The 26,705-nt window shown below is 40.8% G+C and overlaps 3 long non-coding RNA genes across 3 annotated transcripts; all 3 read left to right on the plus strand.

The window, feature by feature from the left end:
* On the plus strand, positions 1-1,560 carry LOC149972450 (uncharacterized). The gene is made up of 2 exons (XR_016490844.1): positions 1-825; positions 1,194-1,560. It is a non-coding gene; the product is annotated as an uncharacterized LOC149972450 (long non-coding RNA).
* A 2,532-nt stretch (positions 1,561-4,092) lies between these two features.
* On the plus strand, positions 4,093-5,652 carry LOC149972451 (uncharacterized). The gene is made up of 2 exons (XR_016490845.1): positions 4,093-4,917; positions 5,286-5,652. It is a non-coding gene; the product is annotated as an uncharacterized LOC149972451 (long non-coding RNA).
* A 16,703-nt stretch (positions 5,653-22,355) lies between these two features.
* On the plus strand, positions 22,356-23,915 carry LOC149972452 (uncharacterized). The gene is made up of 2 exons (XR_016490846.1): positions 22,356-23,180; positions 23,549-23,915. It is a non-coding gene; the product is annotated as an uncharacterized LOC149972452 (long non-coding RNA).
* Positions 23,916-26,705: the final 2,790 nt, after the last annotated feature.

Below are 26,705 nucleotides of genomic sequence, written 5' to 3' on the forward strand. Positions count from 1 at the left end.
TTTACACACAGAACTAGTGACTCATTTCCAGGATCACCCCATCAATGAACGCAATGAAAGCACTTATGCTGATTATAGACACTTAACCTGTTAGAGCTCTAGGGGCGCTATTTCATTTTTGGATAAAAAACGTTCCCGTTTTAAGCGCGATATTTTGTCACGAAAAGATGCTCGACTATGCATATTCTTGACAGTTTTGGAAAGAAAACACTCTGAAGTTTCAGAATCTGCAAAGATTTTGTCTGTAAGTGCCCCAGAACTCATTCTACAGGCGAAACCAAGATGATGCATCACCCAGGAATTAGCAGAATTTCTGAAGCTCTGTTTTCCATTCTCTCCTTATATGGCTGTGATTGCGCAACGAATGAGCCTACACTTTCTGTCGTTCGCCCAAGGTCTTAGCAGCATTGTGACGTATTTGTAGGCATATCATTGGAAGATTGACCATAAGAGACTACATTTTCCAAGTGTCCGCCTGGTGTCCTGCGTCGAATTCGGTGCGCAATTGCCAGCTGCTTCTACTTTACCATTTGATTCAGGGGAGAAAGCATGTGTCCAAGAACGATGTATCAATGAAGAGATATGTGAAAAACACCTTGATGATTGATTCTAAACAACGTTTGCCATGTTTTCAGTCGATATTATGGAGTTAATTTGGAAAAAAGTTTGCGTTTTGAGGACTGAATTTATGGATTTTTTTTGGTAGCCAAATGTGATGTATAAAACGGAGGTATTTCTAATACACAAGGAATCTTTTTGGAAAAACTGAGCATCTGCTATCTAACTGAGAGTATCCTCATTGAAAACATCAGAAGTTCTTCAAAGGTAAATGATTTTATTTGAAGGCTTTTATGTTTTTGTTAATGTTGCGTGCTGGATGCTAACGCTAATGCTAACGCTAAATGCTAACGCGAAATGCTAACTCTAGCTAGCTACTTTTACACAAATTATTGTTTTCCTATGGTTGAGAAGCATATTTTGAAAATCTGAGATGACAGTGTTGTTTACAAAAGGCTAAGCTTGAGAGATGGCATATTTATTTCATTTCATTTGCGATTTTCATAAATAGTTAACGTTGTGTTATGCTAATGAGCTTGCTGATAGATTTACACAATCCTGGATACAGGGGTTTTTTCATAGCTAAACGTGACGCAGAAAACGGAGCGATTTGTCCTAAACAAATAATCTTTCAGGAAAAACTGAACATTTGCTATCTGAGAGTCTCCTCATTGAAAACATCTGAAGTTCTTCAAAGGTAAATGATTTTTTTGAATGCTTTTCTGTTTTTTTGTGTAAATGTTGCCAGCTGAATGCTAATGCTAAATGCTACGTTAGCCATCAATACTGTTACACAAATGCTTGTTTTGCAATGGTTGAGAAGCATATTTTGAAAATCTGAGATGACAGTGTTGTTAACAAAAGGCTAAGCTTGAGAGCTAGCATATTTATTTCATTTCATTTGCGATTTTCATGAATAGTTAACGTTGCGTTATGGTAATGAGCTTGAGTCTGTATTCACGAACCCGGATCCGGGATGGGGAGATCAGAAAGGTTAATAGCGCGTTTTTAAGTTTCAAAAGATTGCGACTCCCGCCCTTTGCCTCACAATGGTTTGATCCACTGCAGGTCATTCGTTTTGTTGGAAGCCTTCACACACACCTGCTGAATTTGCAGAGCTGGCGCGCAAACTAAAGCAAACGTTAACTATCAAGCTAGCTCACCCTAAAAGTGTTTTGAAACACATAACCTGTCATTATGAAAATCACTGTATTCAAACCTGTGTAGATCAGTCAATTCTTAACTTAAAGACTTAAAACTCAGGATTCTGTAAGTGGCTATGTCAATAAAGACATGTGTTTACTTATAGCTTCCTGTGCCAACCGGAAGTGCCTTTAATTGGGTCACACTGTCTGTTTTGAAGGGTTAAAAAAGTCACATCTTTCCAAAACTTCACATGTGTGACTAGGTAACCCTCCTAAACTGTAAATCAGTAATTTCCGCCAGCAGATGTCAAAGAAAAGCTCTCACACACACACACACACACAGCAAGGATGGAGTGAAAAGGTGTGGTGCTGAAAGACACAGAGAGCAGGCAAGGGCATAAACATAATCTCTAGGCCGTGCAGAGTTCAACGAGATATCCCGTAGCTCGCTCGGTCTGAGCGCAGCGACCATGAGAAAAGTAGGCCCAAAATGTCATTTGTTTTGGGTGACAGTGAGAGAACTGCTAGGGTGAGAAGCACAATTCGACCTCAGGTACGTTCCCGAGGTCCTCCCGATCCGTGCAAGCCTAACCTTGGCCGTGTGGCATTAACCCTTAGCAGTTAAAAGAAGGTGTTTACTTCAAACAGTTTGCATTGACTTCTCTCCCCATAGGAATACATTGCCTGCACCTCTAAATTCAACCTGAAGCCTATGTGGGTTATGAATGCCTTATGAACCTGTCTTCTATGACAGTCCATCAGACCACTATGAGGTCTACCTGTGTCGAATCTAAGCATCCTGGAGCATCCGGAAGTGGTTAAATTCACCCAAAAGGTATTTTGATGTACATAACCTGCAAATGTGAAAATGACTGCATTCAACCCTGTCTAGATCAGTCAATTTTTAACATAAAGACTTTAAACTCAGGATTCTGTAAGAGAATACCCCAAGCAAGATATGTGTTTACGTATAGCTTCCTGTGCCAACCGGAAGTGCCTTTAATTGGGTCACACTGTCTGTTTTGAACTTGCATTGGCCAAGTGCCCACATCAACCTACAATTTACTCATAACCCACTTCCAGGAGCACCCCATCACTTACCTTACCATATCAGGGTTACAGTCACATATAGGCTGGACCTGTGGGCCTCTGGACCTGTGGGCAGCACGGGAGTGGATCCAGAACCTACAGACAATAACACCAAATGGCCTGTATTAGAAAATGGGTTTTAACAGACAGGAAAATGGATGGAGAAGAACATGGTTTTATTCATAATTTATTTCTACTCTATATATTTATGGTTTGTTTGGTTTTAGTTTGGCACTTCCTCTTTTAGGTTTTTCCTTTCCTTTAACAAAACAATGAAACCATTTAAATGCACAATATGGCGTTTATGTTCATATTTAACAACACTATGGTTGAATGAATCTCTCACCACATCGACTTCTGCACTGCCACCCAGAAAAAGAGGCAACTTGGAGCTTACCTCAGTTTAATTTATGATCCTAGGAGGACATCTACGGGCCTTTAAGTATTACACCAAATGGCAAGGTGGCAGATTGGAATTTGAAGGGAAATAAACCAATACTAGTCTTGGGAGACTCAAATGTTAATAGAATCCCTCCATTTCATAACCCATAACCCATACAAGTGGAGAGTTACCCTGGAGCAACATTTTACCATTTCAAAAAGGTCCTGGAGAAAACAGAGGTTCATTTAGACACCAGCATGCATAGTGGTTCTCTCGGTGGGCATAAACAATATGGATAATGACCCATACAAAACATCAAACAGAATGCATCAATGCACAAGGAAGCAAGAGTCACTTTTTCCCTAATGCAATTATTTACATCCCCATTATTAACCACTCACACCTCCTTTCACCAGATCGAAAACGGAACCTCAAAGTCATTAACGGTTACATCACCACACATGGCCCATTTCTCTTGGAGATACCACATGATGAATTCCACACAACAGACCTGATACACTGAACAACAACCACAGCAGACCTCATTTTTAAGAATTGGTGTGAGCAGCTAAATTTAGAATAGGCTCTACCCACAATTTGGACCCACACCACACCCTTCTTTTCCCCCCAACCCCCTGTACACTCCCCCTTTCCTCCCCCAGTTGCTTTCTTAGATTACCCAGCAGAGGGGGTAGTTGACCCCCTCTCATCATGAATTTATCCAAGTCTTTTCAACTCACAACAGCACAGACCCAACTTTTGGAGAGGGGGGGTTGTCTTTCATTTCACTCTACACTCCAAATGTCATATATGTATATAATCACTTGCACATTTAGCAAAAAACACTACATTGGGGAAACCCAGTATACAATAGAAAATAGACTTAAACAGCATTCTATACAATATCAAACGGGCCCATTTACACACAGAACTAGTGACTCATTTCCAGGATCACCCCATCAATGAACGCAATGAAAGCACTTATGCTGATTATAGACACTTAACCTGTTAGAGCTCTAGGGGCGCTATTTCATTTTTGGATAAAAAACGTTCCCGTTTTAAGCGCGATATTTTGTCACGAAAAGATGCTCGACTATGCATATTCTTGACAGTTTTGGAAAGAAAACACTCTGAAGTTTCAGAATCTGCAAAGATTTTGTCTGTAAGTGCCCCAGAACTCATTCTACAGGCGAAACCAAGATGATGCATCACCCAGGAATTAGCAGAATTTCTGAAGCTCTGTTTTCCATTCTCTCCTTATATGGCTGTGATTGCGCAACGAATGAGCCTACACTTTCTGTCGTTCGCCCAAGGTCTTAGCAGCATTGTGACGTATTTGTAGGCATATCATTGGAAGATTGACCATAAGAGACTACATTTTCCAAGTGTCCGCCTGGTGTCCTGCGTCGAATTCGGTGCGCAATTGCCAGCTGCTTCTACTTTACCATTTGATTCAGGGGAGAAAGCATGTGTCCAAGAACGATGTATCAATGAAGAGATATGTGAAAAACACCTTGATGATTGATTCTAAACAACGTTTGCCATGTTTTCAGTCGATATTATGGAGTTAATTTGGAAAAAAGTTTGCGTTTTGAGGACTGAATTTATGGATTTTTTTTGGTAGCCAAATGTGATGTATAAAACGGAGGTATTTCTAATACACAAGGAATCTTTTTGGAAAAACTGAGCATCTGCTATCTAACTGAGAGTATCCTCATTGAAAACATCAGAAGTTCTTCAAAGGTAAATGATTTTATTTGAAGGCTTTTATGTTTTTGTTAATGTTGCGTGCTGGATGCTAACGCTAATGCTAACGCTAAATGCTAACGCGAAATGCTAACTCTAGCTAGCTACTTTTACACAAATTATTGTTTTCCTATGGTTGAGAAGCATATTTTGAAAATCTGAGATGACAGTGTTGTTTACAAAAGGCTAAGCTTGAGAGATGGCATATTTATTTCATTTCATTTGCGATTTTCATAAATAGTTAACGTTGTGTTATGCTAATGAGCTTGCTGATAGATTTACACAATCCTGGATACAGGGGTTTTTTCATAGCTAAACGTGACGCAGAAAACGGAGCGATTTGTCCTAAACAAATAATCTTTCAGGAAAAACTGAACATTTGCTATCTGAGAGTCTCCTCATTGAAAACATCTGAAGTTCTTCAAAGGTAAATGATTTTTTTGAATGCTTTTCTGTTTTTTTGTGTAAATGTTGCCAGCTGAATGCTAATGCTAAATGCTACGTTAGCCATCAATACTGTTACACAAATGCTTGTTTTGCAATGGTTGAGAAGCATATTTTGAAAATCTGAGATGACAGTGTTGTTAACAAAAGGCTAAGCTTGAGAGCTAGCATATTTATTTCATTTCATTTGCGATTTTCATGAATAGTTAACGTTGCGTTATGGTAATGAGCTTGAGTCTGTATTCACGAACCCGGATCCGGGATGGGGAGATCAGAAAGGTTAATAGCGCGTTTTTAAGTTTCAAAAGATTGCGACTCCCGCCCTTTGCCTCACAATGGTTTGATCCACTGCAGGTCATTCGTTTTGTTGGAAGCCTTCACACACACCTGCTGAATTTGCAGAGCTGGCGCGCAAACTAAAGCAAACGTTAACTATCAAGCTAGCTCACCCTAAAAGTGTTTTGAAACACATAACCTGTCATTATGAAAATCACTGTATTCAAACCTGTGTAGATCAGTCAATTCTTAACTTAAAGACTTAAAACTCAGGATTCTGTAAGTGGCTATGTCAATAAAGACATGTGTTTACTTATAGCTTCCTGTGCCAACCGGAAGTGCCTTTAATTGGGTCACACTGTCTGTTTTGAAGGGTTAAAAAAGTCACATCTTTCCAAAACTTCACATGTGTGACTAGGTAACCCTCCTAAACTGTAAATCAGTAATTTCCGCCAGCAGATGTCAAAGAAAAGCTCTCACACACACACACAGCAAGGATGGAGTGAAAAGGTGTGGTGCTGAAAGACACAGAGAGCAGGCAAGGGCATAAACATAATCTCTAGGCCGTGCAGAGTTCAACGAGATATCCCGTAGCTCGCTCGGTCTGAGCGCAGCGACCATGAGAAAAGTAGGCCCAAAATGTCATTTGTTTTGGGTGACAGTGAGAGAACTGCTAGGGTGAGAAGCACAATTCGACCTCAGGTACGTTCCCGAGGTCCTCCCGATCCGTGCAAGCCTAACCTTGGCCGTGTGGCATTAACCCTTAGCAGTTAAAAGAAGGTGTTTACTTCAAACAGTTTGCATTGACTTCTCTCCCCATAGGAATACATTGCCTGCACCTCTAAATTCAACCTGAAGCCTATGTGGGTTATGAATGCCTTATGAACCTGTCTTCTATGACAGTCCATCAGACCACTATGAGGTCTACCTGTGTCGAATCTAAGCATCCTGGAGCATCCGGAAGTGGTTAAATTCACCCAAAAGGTATTTTGATGTACATAACCTGCAAATGTGAAAATGACTGCATTCAACCCTGTCTAGATCAGTCAATTTTTAACATAAAGACTTTAAACTCAGGATTCTGTAAGAGAATACCCCAAGCAAGATATGTGTTTACGTATAGCTTCCTGTGCCAACCGGAAGTGCCTTTAATTGGGTCACACTGTCTGTTTTGAACTTGCATTGGCCAAGTGCCCACATCAACCTACAATTTACTCATAACCCACTTCCAGGAGCACCCCATCACTTACCTTACCATATCAGGGTTACAGTCACATATAGGCTGGACCTGTGGGCCTCTGGACCTGTGGGCAGCACGGGAGTGGATCCAGAACCTACAGACAATAACACCAAATGGCCTGTATTAGAAAATGGGTTTTAACAGACAGGAAAATGGATGGAGAAGAACATGGTTTTATTCATAATTTATTTCTACTCTATATATTTATGGTTTGTTTGGTTTTAGTTTGGCACTTCCTCTTTTAGGTTTTTCCTTTCCTTTAACAAAACAATGAAACCATTTAAATGCACAATATGGCGTTTATGTTCATATTTAACAACACTATGGTTGAATGAATCTCTCACCACATCGACTTCTGCACTGCCACCCAGAAAAAGAGGCAACTTGGAGCTTACCTCAGTTTAATTTATGATCCTAGGAGGACATCTACGGGCCTTTAAGTATTACACCAAATGGCAAGGTGGCAGATTGGAATTTGAAGGGAAATAAACCAATACTAGTCTTGGGAGACTCAAATGTTAATAGAATCCCTCCATTTCATAACCCATAACCCATACAAGTGGAGAGTTACCCTGGAGCAACATTTTACCATTTCAAAAAGGTCCTGGAGAAAACAGAGGTTCATTTAGACACCAGCATGCATAGTGGTTCTCTCGGTGGGCATAAACAATATGGATAATGACCCATACAAAACATCAAACAGAATGCATCAATGCACAAGGAAGCAAGAGTCACTTTTTCCCTAATGCAATTATTTACATCCCCATTATTAACCACTCACACCTCCTTTCACCAGATCGAAAACGGAACCTCAAAGTCATTAACGGTTACATCACCACACATGGCCCATTTCTCTTGGAGATACCACATGATGAATTCCACACAACAGACCTGATACACTGAACAACAACCACAGCAGACCTCATTTTTAAGAATTGGTGTGAGCAGCTAAATTTAGAATAGGCTCTACCCACAATTTGGACCCACACCACACCCTTCTTTTCCCCCCAACCCCCTGTACACTCCCCCAGTTGCTTTCTTAGATTACCCAGCAGAGGGGGTAGTTGACCCCCTCTCATCATGAATTTATCCAAGTCTTTTCAACTCACAACAGCACAGACCCAACTTTTGGAGAGGGGGGGTTGTCTTTCATTTCACTCTACACTCCAAATGTCATATATGTATATAATCACTTGCACATTTAGCAAAAAACACTACATTGGGGAAACCCAGTATACAATAGAAAATAGACTTAAACAGCATTCTATACAATATCAAACGGGCCCATTTACACACAGAACTAGTGACTCATTTCCAGGATCACCCCATCAATGAACGCAATGAAAGCACTTATGCTGATTATAGACACTTAACCTGTTAGAGCTCTAGGGGCGCTATTTCATTTTTGGATAAAAAACGTTCCCGTTTTAAGCGCGATATTTTGTCACGAAAAGATGCTCGACTATGCATATTCTTGACAGTTTTGGAAAGAAAACACTCTGAAGTTTCAGAATCTGCAAAGATTTTGTCTGTAAGTGCCCCAGAACTCATTCTACAGGCGAAACCAAGATGATGCATCACCCAGGAATTAGCAGAATTTCTGAAGCTCTGTTTTCCATTCTCTCCTTATATGGCTGTGATTGCGCAACGAATGAGCCTACACTTTCTGTCGTTCGCCCAAGGTCTTAGCAGCATTGTGACGTATTTGTAGGCATATCATTGGAAGATTGACCATAAGAGACTACATTTTCCAAGTGTCCGCCTGGTGTCCTGCGTCGAATTCGGTGCGCAATTGCCAGCTGCTTCTACTTTACCATTTGATTCAGGGGAGAAAGCATGTGTCCAAGAACGATGTATCAATGAAGAGATATGTGAAAAACACCTTGATGATTGATTCTAAACAACGTTTGCCATGTTTTCAGTCGATATTATGGAGTTAATTTGGAAAAAAGTTTGCGTTTTGAGGACTGAATTTATGGATTTTTTTTGGTAGCCAAATGTGATGTATAAAACGGAGCTATTTCTAATACACAAGGAATCATTTTGGAAAAACTGAGCATCTGCTATCTAACTGAGAGTATCCTCATTGAAAACATCAGAAGTTCTTCAAAGGTAAATGATTTTATTTGAAGGCTTTTATGTTTTTGTTAATGTTGCGTGCTGGATGCTAACGCTAATGCTAACGCTAAATGCTAACGCGAAATGCTAACTCTAGCTAGCTACTTTTACACAAATTATTGTTTTCCTATGGTTGAGAAGCATAATTTGAAAATCTGAGATGACAGTGTTGTTTACAAAAGGCTAAGCTTGAGAGATGGCATATTTATTTCATTTCATTTGCGATTTTCATAAATAGTTAACGTTGTGTTATGCTAATGAGCTTGCTGATAGATTTACACAATCCTGGATACAGGGGTTTTTTCATAGCTAAACGTGACGCAGAAAACGGAGCGATTTGTCCTAAACAAATAATCTTTCAGGAAAAACTGAACATTTGCTATCTGAGAGTCTCCTCATTGAAAACATCTGAAGTTCTTCAAAGGTAAATGATTTTTTTGAATGCTTTTCTGTTTTTTTGTGTAAATGTTGCCAGCTGAATGCTAATGCTAAATGCTACGTTAGCCATCAATACTGTTACACAAATGCTTGTTTTGCAATGGTTGAGAAGCATATTTTGAAAATCTGAGATGACAGTGTTGTTAACAAAAGGCTAAGCTTGAGAGCTAGCATATTTATTTCATTTCATTTGCGATTTTCATGAATAGTTAACGTTGCGTTATGGTAATGAGCTTGAGTCTGTATTCACGAACCCGGATCCGGGATGGGGAGATCAGAAAGGTTAATAGCGCGTTTTTAAGTTTCAAAAGATTGCGACTCCCGCCCTTTGCCTCACAATGGTTTGATCCACTGCAGGTCATTAGTTTTGTTGGAAGCCTTCACACACACCTGCTGAATTTGCAGAGCTGGCGCGCAAACTAAAGCAAACGTTAACTATCAAGCTAGCTCACCCTAAAAGTGTTTTGAAACACATAACCTGTCATTATGAAAATCACTGTATTCAAACCTGTGTAGATCAGTCAATTCTTAACTTAAAGACTTAAAACTCAGGATTCTGTAAGTGGCTATGTCAATAAAGACATGTGTTTACTTATAGCTTCCTGTGCCAACCGAAAGTGCCTTTAATTGGGTCACACTGTCTGTTTTGAAGGGTTAAAAAAGTCACATCTTTCCAAAACTTCACATGTGTGACTAGGTAACCCTCCTAAACTGTAAATCAGTCATTTCCGCCAGCAGATGTCAAAGAAAAGCTCTCACACACACACACACACACACACAGCAAGGATGGAGTGAAAAGGTGTGGTGCTGAAAGACACAGAGAGCAGGCAAGGGCATAAACATAATCTCTAGGCCGTGCAGAGTTCAACGAGATATCCCGTAGCTCGCTCGGTCTGAGCGCAGCGACCATGAGAAAAGTAGGCCCAAAATGTCATTTGTTTTGGGTGACAGTGAGAGAACTGCTAGGGTGAGAAGCACAATTCGACCTCAGGTACGTTCCTGAGGTCCTCCCGATCCGTGCAAGCCTAACCTTGGCCGTGTGGCATTAACCCTTAGCAGTTAAAAGAAGGTGTTTACTTCAAACAGTTTGCATTGACTTCTCTCCCCATAGGAATACATTGCCTGCACCTCTAAATTCAACCTGAAGCCTATGTGGGTTATGAATGCCTTATGAACCTGTCTTCTATGACAGTCCATCAGACCACTATGAGGTCTACCTGTGTCGAATCTAAGCATCCTGGAGCATCCGGAAGTGGTTAAATTCACCCAAAAGGTATTTTGATGTACATAACCTGCAAATGTGAAAATGACTGCATTCAACCCTGTCTAGATCAGTCAATTTTTAACATAAAGACTTTAAACTCAGGATTCTGTAAGAGAATACCCCAAGCAAGATATGTGTTTACGTATAGCTTCCTGTGCCAACCGGAAGTGCCTTTAATTGGGTCACACTGTCTGTTTTGAACTTGCATTGGCCAAGTGCCCACATCAACCTACAATTTACTCATAACCCACTTCCAGGAGCACCCCATCACTCACCTTACCATATCAGGGTTACAGTCACATATAGGCTGGACCTGTGGGCCTCTGGACCTGTGGGCAGCACGGGAGTGGATCCAGAACCTACAGACAATAACACCAAATGGCCTGTATTAGAAAATGGGTTTTAACAGACAGGAAAATGGATGGAGAAGAACATGGTTTTATTCATAATTTATTTCTACTCTATATATTTATGGTTTGTTTGGTTTTAGTTTGGCACTTCCTCTTTTAGGTTTTTCCTTTCCTTTAACAAAACAATGAAACCATTTAAATGCACAATATGGCGTTTATGTTCATATTTAACAACACTATGGTTGAATGAATCTCTCACCACATCGACTTCTGCACTGCCACCCAGAAAAAGAGGCAACTTGGAGCTTACCTCAGTTTAATTTATGATCCTAGGAGGACATCTACGGGCCTTTAAGTATTACACCAAATGGCAAGGTGGCAGATTGGAATTTTAAGGGAAATAAACCAATACTAGTCTTGGGAGACTCAAATGTTAATAGAATCCCTCCATTTCATAACCCATAACCCATACAAGTGGAGAGTTACCCTGGAGCAACATTTTACCATTTCAAAAAGGTCCTGGAGAAAACAGAGGTTCATTTAGACACCAGCATGCATAGTGGTTCTCTCGGTGGGCATAAACAATATGGATAATGACCCATACAAAACATCAAACAGAATGCATCAATGCACAAGGAAGCAAGAGTCACTTTTTCCCTAATGCAATTATTTACATCCCCATTATTAACCACTCACACCTCCTTTCACCAGATCGAAAACGGAACCTCAAAGTCATTAACGGTTACATCACCACACATGGCCCATTTCTCTTGGAGATACCACATGATGAATTCCACACAACAGACCTGATACACTGAACAACAACCACAGCAGACCTCATTTTTAAGAATTGGTGTGAGCAGCTAAATTTAGAATAGGCTCTACCCACAATTTGGACCCACACCACACCCTTCTTTTCCCCCCAACCCCCTGTACACTCCCCCAGTTGCTTTCTTAGATTACCCAGCAGAGGGGGTAGTTGACCCCCTCTCATCATGAATTTATCCAAGTCTTTTCAACTCACAACAGCACAGACCCAACTTTTGGAGAGGGGGGGTTGTCTTTCATTTCACTCTACACTCCAAATGTCATATATGTATATAATCACTTGCACATTTAGCAAAAAACACTACATTGGGGAAACCCAGTATACAATAGAAAATAGACTTAAACAGCATTCTATACAATATCAAACGGGCCCATTTACACACAGAACTAGTGACTCATTTCCAGGATCACCCCATCAATGAACGCAATGAAAGCACTTATGCTGATTATAGACACTTAACCTGTTAGAGCTCTAGGGGCGCTATTTCATTTTTGGATAAAAAACGTTCCCGTTTTAAGCGCGATATTTTGTCACGAAAAGATGCTCGACTATGCATATTCTTGACAGTTTTGGAAAGAAAACACTCTGAAGTTTCAGAATCTGCAAAGATTTTGTCTGTAAGTGCCCCAGAACTCATTCTACAGGCGAAACCAAGATGATGCATCACCCAGGAATTAGCAGAATTTCTGAAGCTCTGTTTTCCATTCTCTCCTTATATGGCTGTGATTGCGCAACGAATGAGCCTACACTTTCTGTCGTTCGCCCAAGGTCTTAGCAGCATTGTGACGTATTTGTAGGCATATCATTGGAAGATTGACCATAAGAGACTACATTTTCCAAGTGTCCGCCTGGTGTCCTGCGTCGAATTCGGTGCGCAATTGCCAGCTGCTTCTACTTTACCATTTGATTCAGGGGAGAAAGCATGTGTCCAAGAACGATGTATCAATGAAGAGATATGTGAAAAACACCTTGATGATTGATTCTAAACAACGTTTGCCATGTTTTCAGTCGATATTATGGAGTTAATTTGGAAAAAAGTTTGCGTTTTGAGGACTGAATTTATGGATTTTTTTTGGTAGCCAAATGTGATGTATAAAACGGAGCTATTTCTAATACACAAGGAATCATTTTGGAAAAACTGAGCATCTGCTATCTAACTGAGAGTATCCTCATTGAAAACATCAGAAGTTCTTCAAAGGTAAATGATTTTATTTGAAGGCTTTTATGTTTTTGTTAATGTTGCGTGCTGGATGCTAACGCTAATGCTAACGCTAAATGCTAACGCGAAATGCTAACTCTAGCTAGCTACTTTTACACAAATTATTGTTTTCCTATGGTTGAGAAGCATAATTTGAAAATCTGAGATGACAGTGTTGTTTACAAAAGGCTAAGCTTGAGAGATGGCATATTTATTTAATTTCATTTGCGATTTTCATAAATAGTTAACGTTGTGTTATGCTAATGAGCTTGCTGATAGATTTACACAATCCTGGATACAGGGGTTTTTTCATAGCTAAACGTGACGCAGAAAACGGAGCGATTTGTCCTAAACAAATAATCTTTCAGGAAAAACTGAACATTTGCTATCTGAGAGTCTCCTCATTGAAAACATCTGAAGTTCTTCAAAGGTAAATGATTTTTTTGAATGCTTTTCTGTTTTTTTGTGTAAATGTTGCCAGCTGAATGCTAATGCTAAATGCTACGTTAGCCATCAATACTGTTACACAAATGCTTGTTTTGCAATGGTTGAGAAGCATATTTTGAAAATCTGAGATGACAGTGTTGTTAACAAAAGGCTAAGCTTGAGAGCTAGCATATTTATTTCATTTCATTTGCGATTTTCATGAATAGTTAACGTTGCGTTATGGTAATGAGCTTGAGTCTGTATTCACGAACCCGGATCCGGGATGGGGAGATCAGAAAGGTTAATAGCGCGTTTTTAAGTTTCAAAAGATTGCGACTCCCGCCCTTTGCCTCACAATGGTTTGATCCACTGCAGGTCATTAGTTTTGTTGGAAGCCTTCACACACACCTGCTGAATTTGCAGAGCTGGCGCGCAAACTAAAGCAAACGTTAACTATCAAGCTAGCTCACCCTAAAAGTGTTTTGAAACACATAACCTGTCATTATGAAAATCACTGTATTCAAACCTGTGTAGATCAGTCAATTCTTAACTTAAAGACTTAAAACTCAGGATTCTGTAAGTGGCTATGTCAATAAAGACATGTGTTTACTTATAGCTTCCTGTGCCAACCGGAAGTGCCTTTAATTGGGTCACACTGTCTGTTTTGAAGGGTTAAAAAAGTCACATCTTTCCAAAACTTCACATGTGTGACTAGGTAACCCTCCTAAACTGTAAATCAGTAATTTCCGCCAGCAGATGTCAAAGAAAAGCTCTCACACACACACACACACACACACACACACAGCAAGGATGGAGTGAAAAGGTGTGGTGCTGAAAGACAGAGAGCAGGCAAGGGCATAAACATAATCTCTAGGCCGTGCAGAGTTCAACGAGATATCCCGTAGCTCGCTCGGTCTGAGCGCAGCGACCATGAGAAAAGTAGGCCCAAAATGTCATTTGTTTTGGGTGACAGTGAGAGAACTGCTAGGGTGAGAAGCACAATTCGACCTCAGGTACGTTCCTGAGGTCCTCCCGATCCGTGCAAGCCTAACCTTGGCCGTGTGGCATTAACCCTTAGCAGTTAAAAGAAGGTGTTTACTTCAAACAGTTTGCATTGACTTCTCTCCCCATAGGAATACATTGCCTGCACCTCTAAATTCAACCTGAAGCCTATGTGGGTTATGAATGCCTTATGAACCTGTCTTCTATGACAGTCCATCAGACCACTATGAGGTCTACCTGTGTCGAATCTAAGCATCCTGGAGCATCCGGAAGTGGTTAAATTCACCCAAAAGGTATTTTGATGTACATAACCTGCAAATGTGAAAATGACTGCATTCAACCCTGTCTAGATCAGTCAATTTTTAACATAAAGACTTTAAACTCAGGATTCTGTAAGAGAATACCCCAAGCAAGATATGTGTTTACGTATAGCTTCCTGTGCCAACCGGAAGTGCCTTTAATTGGGTCACACTGTCTGTTTTGAACTTGCATTGGCCAAGTGCCCACATCAACCTACAATTTACTCATAACCCACTTCCAGGAGCACCCCATCACTCACCTTACCATATCAGGGTTACAGTCACATATAGGCTGGACCTGTGGGCCTCTGGACCTGTGGGCAGCACGGGAGTGGATCCAGAACCTACAGACAATAACACCAAATGGCCTGTATTAGAAAATGGGTTTTAACAGACAGGAAAATGGATGGAGAAGAACATGGTTTTATTCATAATTTATTTCTACTCTATATATTTATGGTTTGTTTGGTTTTAGTTTGGCACTTCCTCTTTTAGGTTTTTCCTTTCCTTTAACAAAACAATGAAACCATTTAAATGCACAATATGGCGTTTATGTTCATATTTAACAACACTATGGTTGAATGAATCTCTCACCACATCGACTTCTGCACTGCCACCCAGAAAAAGAGGCAACTTGGAGCTTACCTCAGTTTAATTTATGATCCTAGGAGGACATCTACGGGCCTTTAAGTATTACACCAAATGGCAAGGTGGCAGATTGGAATTTGAAGGGAAATAAACCAATACTAGTCTTGGGAGACTCAAATGTTAATAGAATCCCTCCATTTCATAACCCATAACCCATACAAGTGGAGAGTTACCCTGGAGCAACATTTTACCATTTCAAAAAGGTCCTGGAGAAAACAGAGGTTCATTTAGACACCAGCATGCATAGTGGTTCTCTCGGTGGGCATAAACAATATGGATAATGACCCATACAAAACATCAAACAGAATGCATCAATGCACAAGGAAGCAAGAGTCACTTTTTCCCTAATGCAATTATTTACATCCCCATTATTAACCACTCACACCTCCTTTCACCAGATCGAAAACGGAACCTCAAAGTCATTAACGGTTACATCACCACACATGGCCCATTTCTCTTGGAGATACCACATGATGAATTCCACACAACAGACCTGATACACTGAACAACAACCACAGCAGACCTCATTTTTAAGAATTGGTGTGAGCAGCTAAATTTAGAATAGGCTCTACCCACAATTTGGACCCACACCACACCCTTCTTTTCCCCCCAACCCCCTGTACACTCCCCCAGTTGCTTTCTTAGATTACCCAGCAGAGGGGGTAGTTGACCCCCTCTCATCATGAATTTATCCAAGTCTTTTCAACTCACAACAGCACAGACCCAACTTTTGGAGAGGGGGGGTTGTCTTTCATTTCACTCTACACTCCAAATGTCATATATGTATATAATCACTTGCACATTTAGCAAAAAACACTACATTGGGGAAACCCAGTATACAATAGAAAATAGACTTAAACAGCATTCTATACAATATCGAACGGGCCCATTTACACACAGAACTAGTGACTCATTTCCAGGATCACCCCATCAATGAACGCAATGAAAGCACTTATGCTGATTATAGACACTTAATAGCGCGTTTTTAAGTTTCAAAAGATTGCGACTCCCGCCCTTTGCCTCACAATGGTTTGATCCACTGCAGGTCATTCGTTTTGTTGGAAGCCTTCACACACACCTGCTGAATTTGCAGAGCTGGCGCGCAAACTAAAGCAAACGTTAACTATCAAGCTAGCTCACCCTAAAAGTGTTTTGAAACACATAACCTGTCATTATGAAAATCACTGTATTCAAACCTGTGTAGATCAGTCAATTCTTAACTTAAAGACTTAAAACTCAGGATTATGTAAGTGGCTATGTCAATAAAGACATGTGTTTACTTATAGCTTCCTGTGCCAACCGGAAGTGCCTTTAATTGGGTCACACTGTCTGTTTTGAAGGGTTAAAAAAGTCACATCTTTCCAAAACTTCACATGTGTGACTAGGTAACCCTCCTAAACTGTAAATCAGTCATTTCCGCCAGCAGATGTCAAAGAAAAGCTCTCACACACACACACACACACAGCAAGGATGGAGTGAAAAGGTGTGGTGCTGAAAGACACAGAGAGCAGGCAAGGGCATAAACATAATCTCTAGGCCGTGCAGAGTTCAACGAGATATCCCGTAGCTCGCTCGGTCTGAGCGCAGCGACCATGAGAAAAGTAGGCCCAAAATGTCATTTGTTTTGGGTGACAGTGAGAGAACTGCTAGGGTGAGAAGCACAATTCGACCTCAGGTACGTTCCTGAGATCCTCCCGATCCGTGCAAGCCTAACCTTGGCCGTGTGGCATTAACCCTTAGCAGTTAAAAGAAGGTGTTTACTTCAAACAGTTTGCATTGACTTCTCTCCCCATAGGAATACATTGCCTGCACCTCTAAATTCAACCTGAAGCCTATGTGGGTTATGAATGCCTTATGAACCTGTCTTCTATGACAGTCCATCAGACCACTATGAGGTCTACCTGTGTCGAATTTAAGCATCCTGGAGCATCCGGAAGTGGTTAAATTCACCCAAAAGGTATTTTGATGTACATAACCTGCAAATGTGAAAATGACTGCATTCAACCCTGTCTAGATCAGTCAATTTTTAACATAAAGACTTTAAACTCAGGATTCTGTAAGAGAATACCCCAAGCAAGATATGTGTTTACGTATAGCTTTCCTGTGCCAACCGGAAGTGCCTTTAATTGGGTCACACTGTCTGTTTTGAACTTGCATTGGCCAAGTGCCCACATCAACCTACAATTTACTCATAACCCACTTCCAGGAGCACCCCATCACTCACCTTACCATATCAGGGTTACAGTCACATATAGGCTGGACCTGTGGGCCTCTGGACCTGTGGGCAGCACGGGAGTGGATCCAGAACCTACAGACAATAACACCAAATGGCCTGTATTAGAAAATGGGTTTTAACAGACAGGAAAATGGATGGAGAAGAACATGGTTTTATTCATAATTTATTTCTACTCTATATATTTATGGTTTGTTTGGTTTTAGTTTGGCACTTCCTCTTTTAGGTTTTTCCTTTCCTTTAACAAAACAATGAAACCATTTAAATGCACAATATGGCGTTTATGTTCATATTTAACAACACTATGGTTGAATGAATCTCTCACCACATCGACTTCTGCACTGCCACCCAGAAAAAGAGGCAACTTGGAGCTTACCTCAGTTTAATTTATGATCCTAGGAGGACATCTACGGGCCTTTAAGTATTACACCAAATGGCAAGGTGGCAGATTGGAATTTGAAGGGAAATAAACCAATACTAGTCTTGGGAGACTCAAATGTTAATAGAATCCCTCCATTTCATAACCCATAACCCATACAAGTGGAGAGTTACCCTGGAGCAACATTTTACCATTTCAAAAAGGTCCTGGAGAAAACAGAGGTTCATTTAGACACCAGCATGCATAGTGGTTCTCTCGGTGGGCATAAACAATATGGATAATGACCCATACAAAACATCAAACAGAATGCATCAATGCACAAGGAAGCAAGAGTCACTTTTTCCCTAATGCAATTATTTACATCCCCATTATTAACCACTCACACCTCCTTTCACCAGATCGAAAACGGAACCTCAAAGTCATTAACGGTTACATCACCACACATGGCCCATTTCTCTTGGAGATACCACATGATGAATTCCACACAACAGACCTGATACACTGAACAACAACCACAGCAGACCTCATTTTTAAGAATTGGTGTGAGCAGCTAAATTTAGAATAGGCTCTACCCACAATTTGGACCCACACCACACCCTTCTTTTCCCCCCAACCCCCTGTACACTCCCCCTTTCCTCCCCCAGTTGCTTTCTTAGATTACCCAGCAGAGGGGGTAGTTGACCCCCTCTCATCATGAATTTATCCAAGTCTTTTCAACTCACAACAGCACAGACCCAACTTTTGGAGAGGGGGGGTTGTCTTTCATTTCACTCTACACTCCAAATGTCATATATGTATATAATCACTTGCACATTTAGCAAAAAACACTACATTGGGGAAACCCAGTATACAATAGAAAATAGACTTAAACAGCATTCTATACAATATCAAACGGGCCCATTTACACACAGAACTAGTGACTCATTTCCAGGATCACCCCATCACTTACCTCAATATATCAGGATTACAGTCGTGTTCTGGGTGGACCAGTGGGCGGCAAAAAGCAGTGGACCGTAAGAGACCTACAATTACACCGAGCGGTCAACAAATCACTAGAAAAAAAAAAAAAAAAAGGTTTCCGGACCCGTATCTCCCATTTCCCAAGTGGACGCAAACACGGCAAAAATCTACCGCATACACAGGATCCCAAATGGACAAAAACGCGATGGTTGCTAGACCATCCCGGAGCGGGACAAAGTAGTAAGCCACCACAAGACCTCAAACCTCACAATTTCCATTTTCGACAGATAAAGTTCATTATAAACATACCAGCTGCGTGCTTGCAGACGCGATAAAGACACGCAGGTTAAAATATCAAAACAAAATATGTGACCAATGGCATTAAATTGGGGACAGGCCGAAAAGCATGAAACATGTATGGCAATTTAGCGAGTTAACCCGCTAGCTAATTTGTCCTGTGATATAAACATTGCGTTATTTTTTTACCTGAATTACACAAATTCCTCTACTCCGACAATTAATCCACACATAAAACGGTCAACTGAATCGTTTCTAGTCATCCCTCCTTCTTCATCTTTGAATTTATATGGTAATTGCCATCAACACAAATCAGTTCTTCAATCAACCACGTGAGTGAGGAGATATCACGTGCATAGGCAGAAATCCCAGGGGGGGACACGACCCCCCTATCCTGGGAAAAATATGATTTCCCCCCCCAATATATCGCTGTAAACATATCTATGTAATTTCAATAATATGAATGAACGCAATGAAAGCACTTATGCTGATTATAGACACTTAATAGCGCGTTTTTAAGTTTCAAAAGATTGTGACTCCCGCCCTTTGCCTCACAATGGTTTGATCCACTGCAGGTCATTAGTTTTGTTGGAAGCCTTCACACACACCTGCTGAATTTGCAGAGCTGGCGCGCAAACTAAAGCAAACGTTAACTATCAAGCTAGCTCACCCTAAAAGTGTTTTGAAACACATAACCTGTCATTATGAAAATCACTGTATTCAAACCTGTGTAGATCAGTCAATTCTTAACTTAAAGACTTAAAACTCAGGATTCTGTAAGTGGCTATGTCAATAAAGACATGTGTTTACTTATAGCTTCCTGTGCCAACCGGAAGTGCCTTTAATTGGGTCACACTGTCTGTTTTGAAGGGTTAAAAAAGTCACATCTTTCCAAAACTTCACATGTGTGACTAGGTAACCCTCCTAAACTGTAAATCAGTAATTTCCGCCAGCAGATGTCAAAGAAAAGCTCTCACACACACACACACACACACACAGCAAGGATGGAGTGAAAAGGTGTGGTGCTGAAAGACACAGAGAGCAGGCAAGGGCATAAACATAATCTCTAGGCCGTGCAGAGTTCAACGAGATATCCCGTAGCTCGCTCGGTCTGAGCGCAGCGACCATGAGAAAAGTAGGCCCAAAATGTCATTTGTTTTGGGTGACAGTGAGAGAACTGCTAGGGTGAGAAGCACAATTCGACCTCAGGTACGTTCCTGAGGTCCTCCCGATCCGTGCAAGCCTAACCTTGGCCGTGTGGCATTAACCCTTAGCAGTTAAAAGAAGGTGTTTACTTCAAACAGTTTGCATTGACTTCTCTCCCCATAGGAATACATTGCCTGCACCTCTAAATTCAACCTGAAGCCTATGTGGGTTATGAATGCCTTATGAACCTGTCTTCTATGACAGTCCATCAGACCACTATGAGGTCTACCTGTGTCGAATCTAAGCATCCTGGAGCATCCGGAAGTGGTTAAATTCACCCAAAAGGTATTTTGATGTACATAACCTGCAAATGTGAAAATGACTGCATTCAACCCTGTCTAGATCAGTCAATTTTTAACATAAAGACTTTAAACTCAGGATTCTGTAAGAGAATACCCCAAGCAAGATATGTGTTTACGTATAGCTTCCTGTGCCAACCGGAAGTGCCTTTAATTGGGTCACACTGTCTGTTTTGAACTTGCATTGGCCAAGTGCCCACATCAACCTACAATTTACTCATAACCCACTTCCAGGAGCACCCCATCACTCACCTTACCATATCAGGGTTACAGTCACATATAGGCTGGACCTGTGGGCCTCTGGACCTGTGGGCAGCACGGGAGTGGATCCAGAACCTACAGACAATAACACCAAATGGCCTGTATTAGAAAATGGGTTTTAACAGACAGGAAAATGGATGGAGAAGAACATGGTTTTATTCATAATTTATTTCTACTCTATATATTTATGGTTTGTTTGGTTTTAGTTTGGCACTTCCTCTTTTAGGTTTTTCCTTTCCTTTAACAAAACAATGAAACCATTTAAATGCACAATATGGCGTTTATGTTCATATTTAACAACACTATGGTTGAATGAATCTCTCACCACATCGACTTCTGCACTGCCACCCAGAAAAAGAGGCAACTTGGAGCTTACCTCAGTTTAATTTATGATCCTAGGAGGACATCTACGGGCCTTTAAGTATTACACCAAATGGCAAGGTGGCAGATTGGAATTTTAAGGGAAATAAACCAATACTAGTCTTGGGAGACTCAAATGTTAATAGAATCCCTCCATTTCATAACCCATAACCCATACAAGTGGAGAGTTACCCTGGAGCAACATTTTACCATTTCAAAAAGGTCCTGGAGAAAACAGAGGTTCATTTAGACACCAGCATGCATAGTGGTTCTCTCGGTGGGCATAAACAATATGGATAATGACCCATGCAAAACATCAAACAGAATGCATCAATGCACAAGGAAGCAAGAGTCACTTTTTCCCTAATGCAATTATTTACATCCCCATTATTAACCACTCACACCTCCTTTCACCAGATCGAAAACGGAACCTCAAAGTCATTAACGGTTACATCACCACACATGGCCCATTTCTCTTGGAGATACCACATGATGAATTCCACACAACAGACCTGATACACTGAACAACAACCACAGCAGACCTCATTTTTAAGAATTGGTGTGAGCAGCTAAATTTAGAATAGGCTCTACCCACAATTTGGACCCACACCACACCCTTCTTTTCCCCCCAACCCCCTGTACACTCCCCCAGTTGCTTTCTTAGATTACCCAGCAGAGGGGGTAGTTGACCCCCTCTCATCATGAATTTATCCAAGTCTTTTCAACTCACAACAGCACAGACCCAACTTTTGGAGAGGGGGGGTTGTCTTTCATTTCACTCTACACTCCAAATGTCATATATGTATATAATCACTTGCACATTTAGCAAAAAACACTACATTGGGGAAACCCAGTATACAATAGAAAATAGACTTAAACAGCATTCTATACAATATCAAACGGGCCCATTTACACACAGAACTAGTGACTCATTTCCAGGATCACCCCATCAATGAACGCAATGAAAGCACTTATGCTGATTATAGACACTTAACCTGTTAGAGCTCTAGGGGCGCTATTTCATTTTTGGATAAAAAACGTTCCCGTTTTAAGCGCGATATTTTGTCACGAAAAGATGCTCGACTATGCATATTCTTGACAGTTTTGGAAAGAAAACACTCTGAAGTTTCAGAATCTGCAAAGATTTTGTCTGTAAGTGCCCCAGAACTCATTCTACAGGCGAAACCAAGATGATGCATCACCCAGGAATTAGCAGAATTTCTGAAGCTCTGTTTTCCATTCTCTCCTTATATGGCTGTGATTGCGCAACGAATGAGCCTACACTTTCTGTCGTTCGCCCAAGGTCTTAGCAGCATTGTGACGTATTTGTAGGCATATCATTGGAAGATTGACCATAAGAGACTACATTTTCCAAGTGTCCGCCTGGTGTCCTGCGTCGAATTCGGTGCGCAATTGCCAGCTGCTTCTACTTTACCATTTGATTCAGGGGAGAAAGCATGTGTCCAAGAACGATGTATCAATGAAGAGATATGTGAAAAACACCTTGATGATTGATTCTAAACAACGTTTGCCATGTTTTCAGTCGATATTATGGAGTTAATTTGGAAAAAAGTTTGCGTTTTGAGGACTGAATTTATGGATTTTTTTTGGTAGCCAAATGTGATGTATAAAACGGAGCTATTTCTAATACACAAGGAATCATTTTGGAAAAACTGAGCATCTGCTATCTAACTGAGAGTATCCTCATTGAAAACATCAGAAGTTCTTCAAAGGTAAATGATTTTATTTGAAGGCTTTTATGTTTTTGTTAATGTTGCGTGCTGGATGCTAACGCTAATGCTAACGCTAAATGCTAACGCGAAATGCTAACTCTAGCTAGCTACTTTTACACAAATTATTGTTTTCCTATGGTTGAGAAGCATAATTTGAAAATCTGAGATGACAGTGTTGTTTACAAAAGGCTAAGCTTGAGAGATGGCATATTTATTTCATTTCATTTGCGATTTTCATAAATAGTTAACGTTGTGTTATGCTAATGAGCTTGCTGATAGATTTACACAATCCTGGATACAGGGTTTTTTTCATAGCTAAACGTGACGCAGAAAACGGAGCGATTTGTCCTAAACAAATAATCTTTCAGGAAAAACTGAACATTTGCTATCTGAGAGTCTCCTCATTGAAAACATCTGAAGTTCTTCAAAGGTAAATGATTTTTTTGAATGCTTTTCTGTTTTTTTGTGTAAATGTTGCCAGCTGAATGCTAATGCTAAATGCTACGTTAGCCATCAATACTGTTACACAAATGCTTGTTTTGCAATGGTTGAGAAGCATATTTTGAAAATCTGAGATGACAGTGTTGTTAACAAAAGGCTAAGCTTGAGAGCTAGCATATTTATTTCATTTCATTTGCGATTTTCATGAATAGTTAACGTTGCGTTATGGTAATGAGCTTGAGTCTGTATTCACGAACCCGGATCCGGGATGGGGAGATCAGAAAGGTTAATAGCGCGTTTTTAAGTTTCAAAAGATTGCGACTCCCGCCCTTTGCCTCACAATGGTTTGATCCACTGCAGGTCATTCGTTTTGTTGGAAGCCTTCACACACACCTGCTGAATTTGCAGAGCTGGCGCGCAAACTAAAGCAAACGTTAACTATCAAGCTAGCTCACCCTAAAAGTGTTTTGAAACACATAACCTGTCATTATGAAAATCACTGTATTCAAACCTGTGTAGATCAGTCAATTCTTAACTTAAAGACTTAAAACTCAGGATTCTGTAAGTGGCTATGTCAATAAAGACATGTGTTTACTTATAGCTTCCTGTGCCAACCGGAAGTGCCTTTAATTGGGTCACACTGTCTGTTTTGAAGGGTTAAAAAAGTCACATCTTTCCAAAACTTCACGTGTGACTAGGTAACCCTCCTAAACTGTAAATCAGTAATTTCCGCCAGCAGATGTCAAAGAAAAGCTCTCACACACACACACACACACACACAGCAAGGATGGAGTGAAAAGGTGTGGTGCTGAAAGACACAGAGAGCAGGCAAGGGCATAAACATAATCTCTAGGCCGTGCAGAGTTCAACGAGATATCCCGTAGCTCGCTCGGTCTGAGCGCAGCGACCATGAGAAAAGTAGGCCCAAAATGTCATTTGTTTTGGGTGACAGTGAGAGAACTGCTAGGGTGAGAAGCACAATTCGACCTCAGGTACGTTCCTGAGGTCCTCCCGATCCGTGCAAGCCTAACCTTGGCCGTGTGGCATTAACCCTTAGCAGTTAAAAGAAGGTGTTTACTTCAAACAGTTTGCATTGACTTCTCTCCCCATAGGAATACATTGCCTGCACCTCTAAATTCAACCTGAAGCCTATGTGGGTTATGAATGCCTTATGAACCTGTCTTCTATGACAGTCCATCAGACCACTATGAGGTCTACCTGTGTCGAATCTAAGCATCCTGGAGCATCCGGAAGTGGTTAAATTCACCCAAAAGGTATTTTGATGTACATAACCTGCAAATGTGAAAATGACTGCATTCAACCCTGTCTAGATCAGTCAATTTTTAACATAAAGACTTTAAACTCAGGATTCTGTAAGAGAATACCCCAAGCAAGATATGTGTTTACGTATAGCTTCCTGTGCCAACCGGAAGTGCCTTTAATTGGGTCACACTGTCTGTTTTGAACTTGCATTGGCCAAGTGCCCACATCAACCTACAATTTACTCATAACCCACTTCCAGGAGCACCCCATCACTCACCTTACCATATCAGGGTTACAGTCACATATAGGCTGGACCTGTGGGCCTCTGGACCTGTGGGCAGCACGGGAGTGGATCCAGAACCTACAGACAATAACACCAAATGGCCTGTATTAGAAAATGGGTTTTAACAGACAGGAAAATGGATGGAGAAGAACATGGTTTTATTCATAATTTATTTCTACTCTATATATTTATGGTTTGTTTGGTTTTAGTTTGGCACTTCCTCTTTTAGGTTTTTCCTTTCCTTTAACAAAACAATGAAACCATTTAAATGCACAATATGGCGTTTATGTTCATATTTAACAACACTATGGTTGAATGAATCTCTCACCACATCGACTTCTGCACTGCCACCCAGAAAAAGAGGCAACTTGGAGCTTACCTCAGTTTAATTTATGATCCTAGGAGGACATCTACGGGCCTTTAAGTATTACACCAAATGGCAAGGTGGCAGATTGGAATTTTAAGGGAAATAAACCAATACTAGTCTTGGGAGACTCAAATGTTAATAGAATCCCTCCATTTCATAACCCATAACCCATACAAGTGGAGAGTTACCCTGGAGCAACATTTTACCATTTCAAAAAGGTCCTGGAGAAAACAGAGGTTCATTTAGACACCAGCATGCATAGTGGTTCTCTCGGTGGGCATAAACAATATGGATAATGACCCATACAAAACATCAAACAGAATGCATCAATGCACAAGGAAGCAAGAGTCACTTTTTCCCTAATGCAATTATTTACATCCCCATTATTAACCACTCACACCTCCTTTCACCAGATCGAAAACGGAACCTCAAAGTCATTAACGGTTACATCACCACACATGGCCCATTTCTCTTGGAGATACCACATGATGAATTCCACACAACAGACCTGATACACTGAACAACAACCACAGCAGACCTCATTTTTAAGAATTGGTGTGAGCAGCTAAATTTAGAATAGGCTCTACCCACAATTTGGACCCACACCACACCCTTCTTTTCCCCCCAACCCCCTGTACACTCCCCCAGTTGCTTTCTTAGATTACCCAGCAGAGGGGGTAGTTGACCCCCTCTCATCATGAATTTATCCAAGTCTTTTCAACTCACAACAGCACAGACCCAACTTTTGGAGAGGGGGGGTTGTCTTTCATTTCACTCTACACTCCAAATGTCATATATGTATATAATCACTTGCACATTTAGCAAAAAACACTACATTGGGGAAACCCAGTATACAATAGAAAATAGACTTAAACAGCATTCTATACAATATCAAACGGGCCCATTTACACACAGAACTAGTGACTCATTTCCAGGATCACCCCATCAATGAACGCAATGAAAGCACTTATGCTGATTATAGACACTTAATAGCGCGTTTTTAAGTTTCAAAAGATTGCGACTCCCGCCCTTTGCCTCACAATGGTTTGATCCACTGCAGGTCATTAGTTTTGTTGGAAGCCTTCACACACACCTGCTGAATTTGCAGAGCTGGCGCGCAAACTAAAGCAAACATTAACTATCAAGCTAGCTAGCTAGCACCCCTCAACTG

This window comes from Oncorhynchus mykiss, chromosome 23, assembly GCF_057628025.1.
Source record: "Oncorhynchus mykiss isolate SJ-2025 chromosome 23, ASM5762802v1, whole genome shotgun sequence".
In the NCBI taxonomy this organism is placed as follows: Eukaryota; Metazoa; Chordata; class Actinopteri; order Salmoniformes; family Salmonidae; genus Oncorhynchus; species Oncorhynchus mykiss.